General features: G+C 53.0%; 1 long non-coding RNA gene across 1 annotated transcript; it reads right to left on the bottom strand.

Moving 5' to 3' along the window:
* Positions 1-14065: 14065 nt before the first annotated feature.
* On the bottom strand, positions 14066-18290 carry LOC142413640 (uncharacterized). Its single transcript, XR_012776869.1, has 3 exons — positions 17951-18290; positions 15316-15457; positions 14066-14400 (listed from the first exon to the last, which is right to left on the bottom strand). It is a non-coding gene; the product is annotated as an uncharacterized LOC142413640 (long non-coding RNA).
* Positions 18291-19179: the final 889 nt, after the last annotated feature.

The following is a 19179-nucleotide window of genomic DNA, read 5'->3' as shown; positions in this document are numbered from 1 at the left end:
TCTGGGCTTTGGATCGTTTTGCCTCTGGTCAGTTTGCAAATTTAATAGGACGCTCAAGAGAGCGTGGATGGGAAACCCAAAACTTGCTTTGCCTTTTCTCCATATGCGCTCACAGGCTCCCTGTCATTTTTGTGGCATGTTTGCTCTTTTTTTCCAACAGCTTATGTCTTACTGAGGAAACATGATCTAAACCACCAAGGCTCTGACGGACTGGGGCTCGGCGCAGAGATATGCCATGTAACGCCTCCCAGGGCGGGTGCTGGCAGATAATATACCAGAACAAGAAGTTCAGGTGGTTTGAGATAAATTGCATGTGCTGGGTTTTAATGCATATGTAGAGCTGTTCTGGTTTTTGACGAAGGCAAGAAACTAGCATTTCTGAGTCTGCAGCTCATAACAACAAAAATTACCTACAACAAAAATTATTAATATAACCTATAGGAAGCTGCTGCGTGAGGCCATGCCATCAGCACGGTGTCCCATGCCGGGGCATTTCTGCTTTCGTGGAGGATAAGCTCAGGTGTTCAGAGCCGAGGAGCTGGTTGAGGTGAGAGCAGTTTTGCCCGGTGATGGACCAGCTGCTGAGCCGGGTGTGAGCTCTGCCAGGAGGAGCAACGTTGCAGGGATGTGCTTGTCCCAGAGCGAGGAGAGCCAGCCCTCCTTGTCCTCTCCCTCACGTCTCAGCTTGCGGCAGGTCATGTGAAGGCTTGTCAGCTCTTGTAACATAAAGAAACCCCTCGCCCCTCTCAAACCAATGGGTCTGTGTGGTGAACATTGCAATTCCCAATACTTTCCAGGGACTTCACTGCAAGCCCCTTGTCTCACTGGGTGTCCCTGTTCTGGCTGTCCACGTTTGGCATCCCTTCGCTCCCTCGTGCGCTCAAACGTTGTGTGCCATCCCTCTTCGAATCCAGGTTTATCTTGCAGTTAGCAGGGGTGGCAGGGAGGTGGTGTCTTGACATGCCGGCAGGATCAATAACACAATATTTCAAGGCGAGGGCTTTGGGAAGAGCTCCCTGCCGTGTGCAGAAAGCCCTTCAGGGTAGGAAAAGGGGTAAGAGGAAAGGCAAAGCCAAATGAGAGGGAATTCAATGGGGGGAAATGCTGCTGTTCACGGCCTGCTTGAGCAATTCGATCTTGCCCTTGTCCTGAGCCCAACCTCAACTCCTCTCCTGCCTGTCCCAGGGGAGGCCACCAGCTCTCCCTCCCTCTCCCCAGCATGGGGACCCCGTTAGCGGGTTGGGGACATGCCAGCGTGCTCTCCTCAGGGTGAGGAGCCGTTGTGGTGCCATGGGACACAAGCGACAGCCCTGGGGCTCTCACTGCATGCTGCTCCCCAGCACACTTCAGACCCCCTGGGCGTGAAGCTGTGAGCGTGCAACATCACTGGCACGACCCGGACCGAGTCCTTCCGTCTCGCCTCTGCCGCTGTCGTTAGTGCTCTGCAGCCGCGGCGGCTCCACATCCTCCTCAGGGATGCTTTAATTGCTGCCGCCAGTCACAGAAACTCAGCAGGGAAGAGATCAATGCTCCCTCCCTCCCAGCATCTCCAATGCAGCCGATTCCGCAGCCGCTCTGTTCATTAATGCGCCTAATCACACTAAGTGCTGCCGAGGGGCACGGTTCCTGCTGCCGCCCACCTCCCACCCTGCAACATGAGGAGCAAACCCCCTCTGATATTTCTCCTACCCCCAATATCCACAGAGGCTGCCCTGACAGAGGCATGTTCCCCAGCTGCGGGCGCCCACTCGGTTGCAGCACGCCTGTGGCTCTTGTACCCGAGCTCTGAGTGTGAGCTGAGCCCTTGAGCATCTAACTTCTAATAAATCAAAGTCCTGTTTGCTTTTGGGAGACCCACCAGCACCGAGCCTCCCCCCTCTCCCCTTGCTGCCTGCGTGTTTCATTAGGCAGCGGGTGCGAAGGCTGCTGAGACTACCGGGAGACCCCGCAGGGCACTGGGGTGGGTGAGCGGGGCTGGAGGCAGCTGCCCAGTGCCAAGAGGGGTCTGGGGGGTGCTCCCACGTGTCATAAGCCCCTGCTTCACCCATGGGATAATTGAGCAGTGGGTTTTACGCGGATGCTCATCGTGACCAGGCTGGCATTTGCTCATAGCTCGTTACACCCCTGCCCTGCAGCCGCTGCTCCCAGCAAAACTCCTGCTCCTGCCTCTGCCTGGCTGGAGCCTTCTCCTGCCTTGGGGACTTCAGGACAATCTGCAGATTAAATAACTCAAACATGTCCTCGGGAGGAGGTCACGGCACCAATCTTCAAAAGGAGCTCTGGAGGTTTTTGTGTGCTTTTTAGTCCTCTTCTAGATAGAGCTTGGGGTCTCCCAGTAGGCCCTCGCACAGCAGGGGTAATGCCAGCGTGGGAGGAGGTGCTGGAACACACACTTGGGCTGAGAAGTGGCTCTGGCCCGTGGGTCTGGATCCCACCAGTGGGAAATTGGCCCCAGGCAAACAGAACACACCGCACTGGTGCTCACCTCTAACTCAGAACACATCCTGGCTACTGACCCTAAAGTCTTTAAAAACATAAACAACTGATATCCCCTGGTCTTCCTCTCTTCTCTGGCTCCCAAATACCTCGGGAGCACAGGAGCAAAGGGCTATGCTCTACCTATAGCAGAATTCGCTATAGTGGTTAGCTCTGTGATTAGCACATTACGCTCTGTTAGGAGCAGGTGAGTACTTTCCATGGCCACATTAGGATTTGCAACCCAATGGCTGCTGCCTCCTCTCCTCTCCTCTCCTCTCCTCTCCTCTCCTCTCCTCTCCTCTCCTCTCCTCTCCTCTCCTCTCCTCTCCTCTCCTCTCCTCTCCTCTCCTCTCCTCTCCTCTCCTCTCCTCTCCTCTCCTCTCCTCTCCTCTCCTCTCCTCTCCTCTCCTCTCCTCTCCTCTCCTCTCCTCTCCTCTCCCCTCCCCTCCCCTCCCCTCCCCTCCCCTCCCCTCCCCTCCCCTCCCCTCCTCTCCCCTCCTCTCCTCTCCTCTCCTCTCCTCTCCTCTCCTCTCCTCTCCTCTCCTCTCCTCTCCTCTCCTCTCCTCTCCCCTCCCCTCCCCTCCCCTCCCCTCCCCTCCTCTCCTCTCCTCTCCTCTCCTCTCCTCTCCTCTCCTCTCCTCTCCTCTCCTCTCCTCTCCTCTCCTCTCCTCTCCTCCTCTCTTCAGGAGGGTGGCTCCTAAGGGCACATCATTTACTGCAGCCAAATATTGATGGGCTCATAACTCATGGCTGGTTGGAGTGCAGCACAGTTCTAGTGTGTTACAAGGTGATCAATAATGAGTAGAAATTAATGCACTGCAAATGATAGATTCAGAGTCAGTTCGGAGCGTGGCTGCGGGCTGTCAGTGTCGCTTGGCCTCATGGGGACAGCAGGGCAGGTCGTGGGTCACAGCCGGCTCCCGGAGCATTTCTCTGCACCTCCCTGGGCTCTGAGATGTGCACATCATCTTGGCTGAGCCTCCCCAGGAGCTTGGGGGCATCTGCCCAGAATGATAAAGGTGAAATGAATCCCCACCTCGAGGCACCTCGCACCAGGCTCCCAGGCAGAAAAGCAAAGCTCCTTATGGACTGGAGATAAAATTCAGACCCTCTTAATGCTTTGTTGGGAGCAACTGGCTGCAGCCCAGCGCGAGCAGAGCAGCCTTGCTCTGGCAGCAGGACCTTTGCTGACCTCTCCCAGGGCTGGGCAGAGCCTCAGCCGTGATGGCTGCGCTCCTCCCCGCTGCTGCAGCCCTTGGGCACCGCTGGACAAGTCCTGGCTCTGCACGGTGCTGAGCAGGGGGAAAAGCAGCAGCATTTCCTCTCCGGCAGCCACGGGCACTAAATGTTGCCCTAATAATCAAACGGCTTTTCATCCCCGTAAACCACGACCTGCTCATGCTTCCTGCAGATGCAGCCCAGAAGCCATCCTCTCCCACCTCAATTGTTTTCCGCTTAATCTGCCCCTTTATTGCCTAATAAATGGCGTCTGATTCAATTCCATCATCTGCCTGAGAACCTGCCGTGGCTGTGGTCCTCTCCTGGGACAGTCACCGTCCCCGGCTTGCCTGGGCTCCTGCCCCCCAGGTCCCACAGGAGCAGCGCTGCCGAGGGGGGACGGGGACGAGTGGAGGGGCTGGAGCCCCAGCAGAAAGCTCCCAGGTCCCTCCATCGAGGAGTCGGGAGAGCCCTTCCACAGCCAGGTCCTTGTGCTAGAGAGGGACGAGAAGTTTTGGAGTGAGCCATGAGCAGGAGATGACCTTTCTCAGCACAAGATGACTTTATTGACATAAATAAATATATATTGAGATAAATGAGGCTGCTTTTTGGCCATGCAGCCAAAAGCAGTGAGCAATGGGCACCGAGGGGGACAGGGGCCATAGGCACTGTGTGACAATTTGGGACACCTCAGCTCTCGGGGGTGATTAGTGGCTTCAGAGCTCCAGGAAGGGTCCAGGATGGCACCGCATGGGCTTCGGTGTGGGCACACACGCAGGCATGGTCCCTGCCTCCGAGCTGCCGATGGGCACCCTCCTGGGAGGCACGGGAGAGGAGAGGGTGCAGCACCCACAATACAAATGTCTGCACCTTTCTGTCGCCAGGGTTTGCCAGCATTTCTGTCATCTAAACAGCAGTTTTGGTCTCTCCCCCATCAAAGAAAGATCCCTCCAGCAACGTTTGCAGCAAGCAGAGCCAAGAGGGTCACGTATTTTCAGCAGCTGCTGAGATGAGGAGTCTGGAGGATGCTCCCTCCATCGTCTGCCGTGGTGAACCTGCCGGCTCCAAATGTCACCCGTGAGCCGGAGAGAGCGGCGGCTCCTTTGGCAGGCTGAGCCCATCCTCCCGCCCTTAATTGCTGTGTTATAAACATGAAATCTTGTCAGGGCTGCCAAGGAAAAAGCTCTGAATCACAAATACCTGCCATTATAGTAAGATGGCCAAGCAAACAGCTTCTTGCATCAGCGCTGCCTTTTAAATATTCTCAGCTGGGGGCTGATGGGGGGCTGATGCAGCTTCTTTGGGTTTGTCTTTCAAGAGAGAAAACGGATCCATTTTTATCTTAAACAGCAAAATCTTGGTCACTGCCCAGCTTTACTGCTTGCTTGTCGACTCAAAACACCTTTCGCATGATGAGTGCTTTAGCCAGGGAGTGAGAAAAGTGCTTATTTTTTGTGGGAAGGGTGAGCGGGTGCCTGGTTCCCATCCCGGCTCCCCACACAGCCCTTCCCGGCGTGTGCTGGTGTGCACATCGCTCTCATCAGCTCGGCAGCGGCACGGTGGCAAGGTTCCCCAAACGCTTTAGTGCATAATAGGACTGGTTCAATAATCCCATTACAGTCTGTCTTCAGGATGCCAGGACTAATTGGCAGGCGCTGGGACCTTCATCCCCAGCTGGAATTTCATTGCTCATCACAATTAACTGTGATGCTAAAGTCTCTGGGCCACACATGTGCCATTAGCTCAGTCTGGAGCTGTGTCCTCACTGGGAACTCTCAGGGCCCCACTGCACCGTGTCCCCAGCCTCTGGCAGGGAAAGTACATGGTTATTGCTGCAGCTGATTTGCCTTTACTTCGTGCCGTTTGCAGCTTAATAAGATTTATTTTGCGCATGTCCAGTTGGAGCTGCTTGCTGCACGAAATGCTGGCTGGAAGCCGCCGTGCCGGTGGTGCTGGGGAAGCCGAGGACAGCCCCAGCCTGGCACCTGGCCGTGGCAGTGGGACGGGGATGAGTGGCCTGAGCTGGCGCTGCCGGTTCGAGGGGCTGTCATTAGGCTGAGCCTTTGCTAGTTCGGTCACATCTCTCTATCGCAGCTCTCGGCTCCACCAAACTGCCCGTTCTCAACACAGCATTTGACGCGCTTCGCTTTGAACGCTGGCAGAGGCTCAGCTCGCTCCACTGCAATGGGCACATTTGTTTAAGTGTGGGTTTTGGTTTGGTTTTTTTTTTCCCCTGATCTAAAGCTGTTAAACAGCAATTGCAGCTCGTCCTGGTGGCTTGTTTTCAGCTGTTCTGGGATGTGCCATCTCTAGGGCCCCAGAAAAAGCAGAGGGCTGAGGACAGACTCTGACAACGCAGCTGGTAACAGTTTTATTTCCTTTTAAGCAATGGAGACTTCAGAGACTCTGCTCCCACTGTGGCACTTTGTAATGATGAGGAGTAAACTCTTTGCCTCTGTGTTCCTGTTTCCCATCCTCATATGTGACTTAGATCCCAGCACAGCAGACCGAGGCTTTGAAAGCACACAAACCTCCTCCCGCAGCGCACCCTTCAGCCAGAGACTTATTACCAGAAGATACTGTGAATGCCAAAACTTTGCAAGGCTTCAGAAAGTGATTAGACAAATTCTAGGAAGCAAATATCCATCAAGAGCTATTAAGCACTGAGACAAGCTCTGGGACCCAGAGAGGTGGGTGCCAGGGAAGTGTCCCTCAAGTCTGCCTGGTCCCTCCTGCTCCTTCCATCACACCCGCTCTTGGCCAGGACCAGTGCTGGGATGCTGGACTGAAGGGGCCCTTGGTCTGACCCAGACAGGCTGACCTCGGGCTCCATCTCCTCTCCTCTCCTCTCCTCTCCTCTCCTCTCCACATTCACAGGGGGTTACTGCAGGGTCTCCGTGCTATGCAGGGCTCTCTTTGCCATTAGCTTCTGGAGGTTTTTTTTTCAATCAAGAGCTGGTATCTATCAGCATTGGAGCAGGACGGCAAGAGTATCTGGAGTGCTGCAAAGAAGCCTTTGGGACGAGTAGCTGCTGTGGAGCCGAACAGGGGAAAGCAAAGGGTGGCTCTTCAGACAAAAACTTGTTGAAAAGAGGAGCAAAGGGAGGCTCGACGAGATTTCTCTTGTTTTTCACAGCTGATGCTGGCCTGCAGGAGTGACAAAGCCTGAAAGCCCACAGGATGCAGCCGGCGAGGGCTGTGCCATCGGACTGCACCAGCTGCACCAGCGGCTGGCTGGGGCTGGGGCTGAGCTTCAGCTGCCGCCGGAGAAACCTTGCCACAGGAACCATGGCTTTTGTGTTAAATGTGGGCTATAGGATCAGGTATCCACTGAGCAGCAACCTGAAGTACATTTCAGCCCTTTCTGCACTGCTCTTTAGGCTGGATAAAACCCTGGTTTAGTGCATTTCTCCCAGCTATGCTATATGTTAGTCAAAATAAAACCCTCCTCTGAACTCATTCTTTCTGGCTCCAGGTCATGCTCTCGTGGTTTCGAGCCCATCACCCTGCCCCACTGGCACTTGGCAGCACAGCAAGATGCTGTGCCCAAACCCATGCCTGGGAGCGTGCCGTGGCCCCCCTTTGGTACCCGGCTCCTATAGCTCTCCCCTGCCTGCGCCCGACCCAGGGCTGCCCACCGGCACACATGCCTGTATTACTTTTTTCCAAATAACCGAGCCAGCCTCGCTTTCCCACTCCTGTGTCCGTCGTCTTCTGAAGGATGAGACCCCGGTCGCGTGGATGCCTGTATGGTTCATCGCCTCCTCCCTGCCCAGCTGGGAGATGCTGCTGGCCTTGAGCTGCCTGCCCCTGCCTGCACCCTGGGAGGGGACCTGGGGACCGGGAGAGGCGAGCGCTTGGCTCCTGCCTCCTCAGTTGGTTTGAGGCTTTGATTCCAGCGTTGAGCTGTGTGTTGGGGCAGTATTTCATGCTTGCCGGTGTCGGCTGATAAACCTTTGATTTTCACTTCTGGGAATAATAGCACGGTAATGAATTATATTCACAAGAATAACTGTAATAGTCATAAAACTGCAAATAGAAGAAAACTGTAAATCAGTCACCCCCTTGTAATGTGCTTACTTCATCTGAATCACCCTCCCTGGGCAGATTATCAATTTTATTTGGCTTTTCCATCCTAAACTATTATTAAGTGGGGTGCCTCATGCGTAAAGATACTGAGCACAAGCCATATGTTCCAGGGATTTATCTGTTTATTTTACCTGCCTTCCCTCCCTCTACCTTCCCGCTCACGGCTCTCCGGACCTGCAGGCGGCTGATGTCGGACCGTAAAAGACACATGTCCCTGGTGTCACTTTACCTTTATTATGCAAAAAAATAAGCTGCCGGGTGATGAACAGGCCTTTCTCTGTGCTGTGAAGAATTACCCAGACCCTGCAGTATGTTTAGACTTCCATGTAATTAAAATAGAAACCCATTAGCATAGCTCCAGGGTAATCGGGGGGCACATCCTGGACCCCAGCGTGTCCTGGGCTGCAGCACAAAGACGCTGCTGCTCTCAATCAATGGCACGATGCTCGCCCCAAGTCCTGCGGGTAAACCGGGGCAGCCCCTGGGCACGGGGAAGGGTGCGAGGGCAGCCGGGGCAGCATTGGGGAAAGGATGGTGACAATTTACCGCTGCGCTGCTGAGACTGAGCACAGATGGAAAACATGGTTTTGAAGGCAGAGCCGCGGCACCAAGTGCTATGAGGTGTCTCTGCCGCAGCGCTTGCCGTGCTTTTGCCTGGCCATGGAGGGAGGCAGCAGCAGGGAAGATTTTCTGGGCTCAAGCATCTTCTCTTGCTGGGTACAGCATGGTAACTTTTAGGAAAGTTCCTGTCTTTTTGCTTTTTATTGGAGAATCATATAAAAAAAATCCCTTTTTGTTTCTCTCACAGCTGCCCGCCCATGCCCTTTTCCATGTTTTCTATCAGAAATCCACTGGCTGCAGTTGTGTTCAAGGGGTGCAAGGCTGGCATGAGAACAACGCTGAATCAACGCTGATGCGAAAGACGTCAGAGCAGCCAAACGAGCTGGGAGAAAGGTGCAAATTACACTCAGCAAAATGCAGCTGTTGGGTTCGGTGACCTTTTCAAAGGCGAGCTGCAAGCTGGAGTGGAGTTTGCTTCAGCTGGACGTGAACTCGCCAGGGCCTGCATGGTATTTCATGGCTTTTGGAAACACCGGCAGCAATTTTCCATCATAACGCAGCAGGGAAAAAGGGAAAAACCACGGACCGTGTGATTTACGAGATGCTTCTCTTGGATATTTCCATCTGTGATCTGAAATTATCAGGTAATGTAGAAACCCCGAATTGTTGCTCCAGCTACTCCCATTGAGTGTGCTTTCACCATGACTTTTCATGCAAGTCCAGCTTCTCCTCCCCTGTGCCCAGCAGCCTCCAGCGCTGGATCCGGCCGCGGCTGCCTCCAGCCGTGCCTCCTGCCCAGCAGCAGGCTGGTTTTGTGGCTCACGAGGGTCAGTGCATTTTGGCTAGTTAATGATGGCTAATGAAGCTGAGCCCATCTGCACCCATAAAGGACTCTTGGCCAGTCTCTTTACAGCTTAGCAGGACCTGAAACACATCTGTTGAGCGAAGGATGTGCTGGAGATGAACCTTTTCTGCTCTGGCAAGTAGCTCCTTGCGAGCCTCAGGCTGTTTTCCTGAGCAACAGGGTCTTGGCAAGCGCTTCACGGCTCTGTGTGTGTTAGCGCAGGTGCCATCCCCGTGGGCTCGTCCTCCCTGCTGGCCTTCAGCTTACAAGTCCCCCCTGGCATTGCACACGTGGACATCGCCTGGGTTTTCTTTAGCACAGGCTGGGGGGTGACCAGAGAGGGGCCAGGGGGTTTTGCCCAGCTCCTCCGTTCCTCCTTGCGTTGCTTCTGCTGAGGGCCTGGGCCTGGGCCAGTCTTGTAATGTGATTTTCCCAGTCTTCCTGGATGAGATTGCAGTTTGAGCCTGGAAATGTCCCAGCTCACCAGCCCTTCTCTGGCTGCCGTGCGATTCAGTTGAGCTTTTCCAGAGCTCCTGTTTGGCCCCATCTAAGGAAAACCAGAGCCCACCAGGCATGCACCATCAGGAAGGCTTCAGCCCCACTGCACAGCTCAAACTGTTACCAGCTTTGGCAGAGCTGGAAAAGAGACTGAAAAAAACCCAAATTGCAGAGGTGACTGAGCTGGGGTGTGGGTGGAGGACAGGCAGAGAGCGCAGCTATCGCTGTGACTCATGCAGGTGCTTCACTCAGCACCCAACGCACAGCGTTATCCTGCACCTATGTGATCAAAGAGGCTTGTTGGGGGGAATAAACAGCCACTGGAGTAGGGAGAAGGGAGAGCCATGGGGATGGTGCAGGAAGGGCTGGAGACACCACAGCATCTGCTGGAGGTTCAGCCCAAGAGATGCTCCCCAGAGAGGGTCTCACTTGCAGGCTCCAGGTGATGGGTTGGCATGGGCTCTCCAGCCCTCTATTTCCAGAGGTCCCAGAGGTTGGGGGAGCCTGGGGCGACCAGCACAGGAGCAGAAAAGCCCTTGTGGGATCCCTGCGGGGTGTGTGACCTGCCCTCGGTCCTCCAAGGAGGGCTGCGGGAGCGGGTTGCTGCTTGTGCTCCTTGGCAGCTCTGCGAGCCGGAGCAGAGCCGTGTTTGGAAGGGAGGGTGGGGGGGAACCTTGTAGGAATTGGATTTTAAAGGCAAGTCCGAAGTTCAAAAGTAGCTGCAATTTGAACAGAAATCTGCTCTTTGCAGCCAGTTAAGCAAGGCTGCGAAAGCAGCAGGAGCGTCTCGCGTTTTGACAGCATTAAAAAGGCATGGAAACCAAACAGTGCGGATTGAACACGCCACCCATGCGAGTTGTCACTCCGGCGGCCCCGGCAGCACGGCAGGTCCTGGGGACTGGCAGGGTCCCAGCTTGCCTGCCAGAGCCAGCATCCCTGCCCTGCCCTGCCCTGCCCTGCCTGCTGGGGTGGTGCCAGCAGGAGAAAACCACACATTTTTGGTTAAGTTCAGCTAGAGCGATTTTGTATGCAAGGGTCTGTGTTTGTACCACACGGTCCCCTATTTTTCTTCTTGGGCTGAAGGTTTTCTTGGGTGGAAGGGTCTGGTTTGGGCTGTCTCTGCTGCGGAGGGGGCCAGCGTAGCAGGGATGCTCTGGCTGCCTGGCTCTGCTCCCTTGAATAGATGAGTTTGCAACTGTTTCACTTTCCTAGCAGAGTGAATCTATGGGTCTGGCTCCAAATTCATTTAGCAGACTTGGTCTTCGGAGAGCCAGACAGACCTGGCACAGCATCCAGGGCACAGCCGAGGCAGGGCAGGAGGTGAGGGAGATCCTTCCCAAGGGAGGGTGAACCCTCCTACCTGGGGCGGGGATTCCCTGCGTGCAGGGCAAGAGATCCTCCGTTGTCCTGAGGATGCAAGAAACGGGTCCTCAGGCAATTTCTCCAGGGCCTGTGAAGCACTGAGGCTCCCAGAGAGACAGATTTTGCTTCTCTCTTGACTAATGAACAGTGAAAGACTCCGTGTCTGCTGTCTGGGGCTCACGCACACACACAGAGGCCCGCTGGGACCTGCTCGTATCAAGAGCCTCTTGGTGCAATTCCCTCATGGTTTCCTAGTGAAAAGAGGCTGATCTACAGTGCAGGTGTGTCCATTGGTACGGGGCTCCAGGGGCCCCTTGTCCCAGCTAAGGCAAGAGGAGGGTCTCCAGACACTTGTCACATGTGGTATGGACAGAAGCAAGCAGGATCTGACCCCTCTTCATTTTGGTACCTGAGAAAAGTGGAGACCCCCTCTCGGGGTCACCTCCAGACCTTCCCACCCCACCGATGAGACACGTGTCCCCTTCCTGGGATAGTTCCCGGACAGCAGTGAGTGACCGAGCCAGCGGCTTTGGGGACGGCACCGGTCCCAGGCAGAGCCGGCATGGAGCCCTGCAGCCTCCGCACCAGCCCACGCTGGCTAACACAGCCCTTGCTCTGGCCGCTGCGATCGCATCTCCGCTCCCCGCTCTGCAATCAAATTAACGAGGAGCAGCAGCGCAGGCAGATCGCGAGCGAGTGGCAAGGGGGCGGCGGGGGAAGGTGGGTTGGGGGACGCTCCGGGTGACTCACTGCCCCGCTCCCCGCTCGGGGAGAGGGTTTTCTGCTTTGGAGGTGAACACTGGAAAGCAGCTCCCTCCTTCCCTCCCTCCCTCCCTCCCTCTCCCCCCCAAGCCAAAAAAAGCTGTGACAGCTTGATTTAGGGCTGGATAATGAGGCAATTGTGAGGAGGATGGGTACAGCGGGAGCCTGCGCTTGCCAAATCGTTCAGCTTAATTGATCAAATATTTTTATGCATCGTTTATTCCTTTAAGGCGACCGTAAGCCCCTTGTCCTGCTGCACTGAAATGAAAAGCGCAATGCTGGAAATCACCCAGGCTGAGCCCCGGTGCGACAGAGAGGGGTGGGTGGCTGCCGAGGACCTCCTCGGCCACGGAGGACTTGCCTGGCTGCCTGCGCTGCCCGTGCTGCCTGCACCAAGTGGAAGGTGGGCAAGCGTGTGCAGCCTCTCCAGGGCTCCCCAAGGCACGCGGCAGGCAGGAGCACAACTGCAGGCAGCATCCATCTGGCAGGGCTTGTCCTGAAGGCCTGGCCGGAGCGTGGGTGCAGCCGTGTGTGCCACCCAGGCTGCCACTGCCCTTCCCCGGGGCCGGCTGTGTCCCCGAGCGCCAGGGCAGCGTGCCACACGAGGGCTGTCCCCGCCATTCACGCTGCGAAGGGAAACACCCAGCGAGCCAAGCCTGACACATAAGTAATTGCTAGGAAATGTTTCCCCCATGCAATTAAGTTGCTGTAATCACTAAATCCCTCAGTCAGAGCTGGATCTGATAATCTACAAAGAAAGGAGGACAAACCAAATCCTTTCCTCGTCGGCTTTTATCTCCCGCCCTCCTGCCGCAGGATGCCAGTGGCAGGGAATCGCTCTCTCCGGGGCCGTGGCCCGGCTGCAGGCGGGACGGGGGGGAACACGGCTCTCGCTCCAGCCTCCTCCCTCCGACATCGCTGCTCCCAGGTGTCGGCTTCAGCCCCCTGAGCCTCCCATGTCCCCTACAACCCCTTCTTGCCTGGGTTCAGGCTGGCCGGCACAGTGCTGGGGGTCCCCTTGCCCACCCAGGCTTTAACACGCTGTATTTGCCACCATGGAAAAAAGCCACTGCGGAATGGGCTGTCAGACCCCGGGTGGGTTGTGGTGAGGGGCTGCCAGTCACCAGTGGAGGAAGGGCCGTTGCTCAGGGCAGGCAGGAGCAGCCCCATCCCTCCTGCCTGCAGTGTGGTCCCTGGGCTGCAGCTCGGTGCCTGCCAGCACCCGGCCGCTGCTTTCTCCATGCTCAAAACAAGAGCTGCCTCTAGTGGTACCAGAGACGCCTCGGGGCTTGCCCGGGGCTCCAGGCAAGGAGCTCCTTCCCGACCCTGCCTTGGGGTCTGCTGGCTGGCTGTGATGTGCCCTTGCCACCCAACGACCACCTGGGGCTGCGCAAGCGGGACCCCATAGCTTCCCATCCCATCCACCACCAGCATCCCCCTTCCCCGGCCGCGTTGCCTTGGTCCCTGGCGTGATACTACCCCTCCTGCCAGTGTCACTGTCAGTCCAAATCCTGGCTCTGAGCTCGCCTGCGTGTTCTTGCTGTTTGGATTCAGCCTGGCACGCAAAACCCTTGACCCAGGCTCCCTTTCAGCTAAACAAACCGAAAGCCTTGGGCTGCTGAGACAAGAGCAGGAGCAAAGATACGCCCTGCACTTTGCTGCCTCCCGTCAAGGACAGTTTGATGGGAAGCAAAGCGCGGGTGCTCACAGGCAAGGAGAGAACAGCAGGGGTGGCTGGCAACTGATAAGACACGTGGGCCAGATGTGTGCTTCTGTCCAGGCGTGGCTTCACTGGTGCACAGAGAAATATCGTGGACTGAAGAGAATTGGTCTGTCCCATTGGCCCCATGGTACATCCTCAGGGTCATGCTCAGCCCTCAGCACTGTCCCTCTCACACCCTGACTGTGTCCTGTCCTGCCTCTAAGGTGACCTTTCCAGGCCAGGGGATGCTGGAACATGGTCTGGCTGAGAGCTGGGAGATGGGGCAGCTGATGGGTACAACATATCCCAAGATGCTATTTTGGACTCTTCAGACCACCAAATTCACAGAATCACAGAATCGTATAGGTTGGAAAAGACCTTTAAGATCATCGAGTCCAACCGTAAACCAAACACTACCAAGACCACCACTACACCATGTCCCTAAGCACCTCATCCAAACGTCTTTTAAATACCTCCAGGGATGGCGACTCAACCACTTCCCTGGGCAGCCTGTTCCAATGCTTGACAACCCTTTCAGTGAAGAAAAATTCTGTTTTCTCTTATTCAACCCCCTCCATGACAAACCTTCATCAACTGTCCTCTTACTTCTCCTAGAGAACTAGCAGAGAGAAAACCTCATGATACTCTTGGAGCCCCCCTCAGTTGGCCAAGGCCAGGTGAGCTCCACCAGCATCCATGGGAAGCAGGGGTCTCTTCTCTCCCAGATACATCTGGTCCTCTGCACTTCTCCTTTGTTCAGAGCAAGTCGAGTGACATAAGACTTCCTCAATCACACACCTAGGGATGCTCCTCTATGCTCCTGTGCTCCAGGGATGAGGAACTAGACCATGAAGCTTCAGAAGAAGGCTGGAAATCCTGGAGACATCTGAAATGAAATGCAGGGAAGAAGACAATCAGATGGAGGTTAACTGATAGCCGGGGCTGAGACTCCCAGCCCAAACTCTCAGGGGAAAGACAGCTGGCCTGTGCTCCTTGCTGCCAGTCGAGGAGGACACTGTGGTTGAGGCATGTCAGAAAAAATTGCCGTTCTTTATGACCACTAATGGTATTTGCAGCTCTGCATTTAAAGATGATGATAAAGGTAATCAAACTGTCAGGAACAAAGACAGATGGGGAGCTCGCTGGAGCCAGCGAGGGATTCCCTGCTTTCAGTTAACAGCTGTGATTTATATTTCATTCACACCTACGGACTCGGAGCAAGGAGCAGGGCAGCAGTGCTTTACAAAAACACTGTAGGGAGGAGTACAACAGACACTGAATTTATGTGCGCTTGAGCTTCTAGACCTGTTTATGCCTTCTTTAGACACTACTATGAAATATTGCTGGGGTTATAAACTTTTCCCAGAAAATATTTTGATGAGCAGAATTCCCTGATGAGACAACAACCAGTAGCTTAACTTCCTGCAGCCGGATGTGTCCTGACAGCCAGCGACCCCCTCTTTCCTTCTCCTCCCGCACAAGGTTTTGACAAGGTCCTGACAGCAGGCACTGCAGTCCTTATGATCTATCTGAGCTATGAAGTACATGGTTCTTTCAGAAGTACAGGCTGCAACAGCAGCGGCGGGGATGAAGGAAGGGGAGAGAGGTGCAAGGACTCCCCTGCTGCATAGCCATTGACCTTGACCTGCCAGCAAGGTCCATAGCTCAGATCTCTGATGGCTGTGGATCCCTAGCTGTGTATCAGAGACCTCTCTTGCTATTCTCTGAGCTCTCACTCTGTCATGATTCTGGCATCCCTCCTTTCTTCCGTCTTCAGATGTTGTCTCTTTTCTCATCTTACCTTTGTATAGTGTCACGTTGACAGCAGGGACAGCCGGCAGCCTTACTTTCTTTGTAACACAAAGTCATTCAACACGGTGCTGTGTCTGTGCTGATACCGTATCCATGCAACCTGTGTTTCAAGGATCGTGTTTGCTTTATTTCTGTGGATTAAAAAAACCCCCAAAACAGTAAGAAAACAGCCTTACTAAGAAGAGTTCTAGCAGTTAATTAGTTTCAACATTGAAAGGGCCACTGCCCAGCAGCTAAATATCATCATGTTTGAATGGTGAATTAAGTCAGCCAAGCAATAAATCTGAGCAACAAAACAGTCCCTTTAGCTCAGAGAAGTTCTCTTTTCTCAAAACACTGATAAATGGCTTTTTCTGAGAGCGCACAAGGTCATCAAATTAATAAAGCATTTCAAGTAATGTATGGAAGTGAAGTGACATGCTGCTGCAAGAGATTTGCTGTTATAGTCAACTCTCTATAACAGAGTGTGATGCATATAGGATTTCCAAAGCAAACCCGTCCTCTAATTTAGGACAGTTGTCCAAACTCCTTCATGTCTGTTCTGGTCCATTGTCTTCCTCCCTAGTCATTATTTAGGAGAGTTAAGCTTGAGAAAAACTCACAAAAGAAAAAAAAGAAATAAAAATGAAAACTTGGGGTTGTCGCATTGGCCAGGCAAGATACTCAGAATATTTACCATGAGGGAAAGTGAAGAGAAGGCACCAAGGAGGGAAAGTCAGTGAAATGCTGAAAAGCTCTTGAGAAAATGGTGGGACACACTCGTGTTCTTTGCAGTGGCTGTTTTCCATCCCCTACCACATATATGCATAAAGCTATCGCAAGAACACTGCACCCAAAATACTGGATTTCCTCATTTGACATGAGTAGGGGCAGGGACTGTTGGCTGCCAGCACTAACGTCAGGGACATTTGCATGACCCAGCAGAGTTAGACAGCAGGAAGGTCCAAAGCCCAAGTAGCAACACTCAGACATCCAGGCATTAAATAAACAAAAGGAGTTTGACTTTCAATTAAATTCTGCAGACTTAGCCTGAACACAGAATGACCTCATCAGACCCAGCAGACACATAAAGCCAAGTATGGCCCTGCTTTACGTCACCACCCGATTCCTTTCCTGTGTGTTTGGGGTGGCCCTGGTTTGGGCCGCAGATGTAGCAGCAGTAGGCACGGATAGGAGGAGATGGGTGATGAATTCAGAGCTGCCTGGGGGCAGGCGTTAGGGAAATCTTTCCAGTAGTCAGGATAGTTTATCAGGGTAACACATTGCCTGGGAGATGTGACATCTCTGCCAGTGGCTGTTTCTAAGACGGGATGGACATCTGTGGCTGAGAGCATGTCCTGGCTGGCCTCTCATACTCCCTTTTAACCCAGGGCTGTTCTCAGTACCCTGATCTTGAGAGGAAGCGAAAGTAGCACAGGACACAACTTTCATCTCTCGCAGATGGCCCATAACAGGCCTCATACCAGAGGCAGAGAGAAGGAAAGGCAAGGGGAACTCCAGTTAGCTATCTCCAACTACTCTACGGGAAGTTTGTGTGATGGCAGCCTCTCCCTTAAACTTAAGGCTAAATACATCCCCTGACTTTCCACTGAAATGGCTTTCTGCAAGCTTGTATTACACTTGGAACGATTTAGTATAAAATATATATTTAATAATACGGTAGCACCAAGAGGCGCTGAATAGGACAAACATAAAAAAACAAGAGCTAGCAATACCCTCTGCAATATTGTATCCACTGGGTACCCTTCTTCATGAAATCCTAGCCCAGGTTTCATTTGCCTTTGATTTACTTAAAGTATAAACCTCTTGAGACAGTCTTCAGTACATTTATCCACCCCAGTGCTCTGCCCTCTGAGTGCTATCACAATGCAGCGCTCATAATTATAGCGGTGCTGCCTTCGGCACACATCTGGGCCGCGGACAGCTGATCTCCGAGGGCATGTGTTCATCACTCTTCCAGCGTCTGACAACGGCTGACATACAGACCCGGCAGCACACACGCGACGACGACTCCAGCCTCTTTGCAGACTCATTGACATGCAGCAGAAAGCCCAGATACCATATGGAGCGTGGAGGCAGATGGATGGACATATGTATAATCTGTGTGCATCTCTGCTGATGTAAACGTCCCAGCGCAGGCATTAACACTCAAGTATACGGTTTGCATTTGGGGCGCGAGAGAATTTTTCTCCCATAAAATAAATAAAATACGTTCTGAGCATCTTGGGATGAAGCCATTCTAATCCTTTTGTTCTTTCCAAAGGAAAATGATTCCATATTCAGGGCACTGTGCAAACAATTAATTAGCCTAATGAAAATGAAAGGCCTAATTGCTCAGTATTATTACGATCATTGGCAGCCAGGCGTGACCAAAGAATAGGCACTGTCTTACCAGGGATAAAATGCAACTTTCCAGCTTTCTGGGCTTTTTTAATACTTGAATGTCTAGCAAAACAATTTTTTTTTGGAGTGATGGTGTAATTCTCCCTTCCACATGCAAAAAAGCTGGCAGTATTTGGAGACATCTGAATGAGCTGCTAGACAATAAAAAAAGTGAAGAGGAGAGAGACCCAGCTGGTGTGAAATGACCTGGCTGAATGGAAGTCGATAAAGCTGTAACTTGCCTGAGTTGAATGACATGGTGGTGTCTCCACTGCCTGTCTCCAGCAGGAGACTTGACTCACAAGACGAGAGTGCTGCAACATTAAGAAAAATTGTATTTTTTAAGGAGCATGCCTAAAATTAAAGTACAGTCATCCTTAATGCAGCTCCCTTTTCAGTGTTCTGTTGATATCCAAATGGAAAAGTGCTTTAAATTCATGTAGATGAATTTGTTCACTGTGGATAGGAACATGAAGAGTCTGGTTACAGGAGCTTTAAGAAACTGAACTGTTATCATTCATGCATATCTCGTAACATGGAGATAGAAAGCAGATGCTGACTGAACATCGACCTAGGCTGAGGAGTATGGGTCCAATAATTCTTCCTTTAGTCAGCTGATTCTCATGGGAAAATCCCCAAGATTCATCTTTAATTCTATTATCTGCCTTGTGCAGAGACGGGCAAGCAGAGACTACTCTTTAAAAACCATGTGGGTGAAGTCTGCTCTCATTCACACTTGCACAACCCCACCAACTATACTATGGAGCGTTTCTCAGCAAGCTGCATTTTTGGTGTTTGGGGTGGTGGGGATTGCAGTTTAAACTTAAACTAGGGGCACTTTTACTCTGCTCCAGGCTGGCACCCAGAGCTGCATGACATGCCCATAAAGAAGATGCCCATTATCATGCAATATCAGATGCTCACATGGGAAATACGGCTTCCCGGTGTAACCAGTGGTGATAGGTAAGCACCTCGCTTAGGGACTTGGGATCATCCCTTGGCAGAGGTTAATACTCTGAATCGATTGCAAAGGGATCAGGAACCCAAGCCTGGTCACCGAAATGAGGTGGGATGGTCCCCTCCTTCCCACTCTCAGTATCCTTAGCATAGCACTCCAGGGGATGTTATTCTCTCCCCGTGTAATTTAATAAACTGCTGGCTGGCAAAGAGCAAGGGTAAAGTCAGGCCTACATCTCCTCCAGCTCTTGGGATGCAGAGTGAGAGCAGCCCACATCCTTCCCTTGGCGCAGGAGGGGAAATTTCTTTATGCCATCTCAGCAACTCAGTGGAAAAACAGCGACACAGACTTGGCCACCTGAAGGCTTTAGATACTCCTCATTTGTGCCGTGTTGCCTTTTAGGAGGTAAGCTGTGTCCAAATATACTGGGTTTTGAGGAAGATTAAAAAAAGGAGGTGATTCTACAATATAGAATAGTACAATCCTGTGTAAAAGGTAAGAACAGAAAATACA

Source organism: Mycteria americana, chromosome 8 (assembly GCF_035582795.1).
Source record: "Mycteria americana isolate JAX WOST 10 ecotype Jacksonville Zoo and Gardens chromosome 8, USCA_MyAme_1.0, whole genome shotgun sequence".
Classification (NCBI taxonomy): domain Eukaryota; kingdom Metazoa; phylum Chordata; class Aves; order Ciconiiformes; family Ciconiidae; genus Mycteria; species Mycteria americana.
The sequence above is the reverse complement of the archived record's forward strand: the minus strand, read 5'-3'. Positions and strand labels throughout refer to the sequence as shown.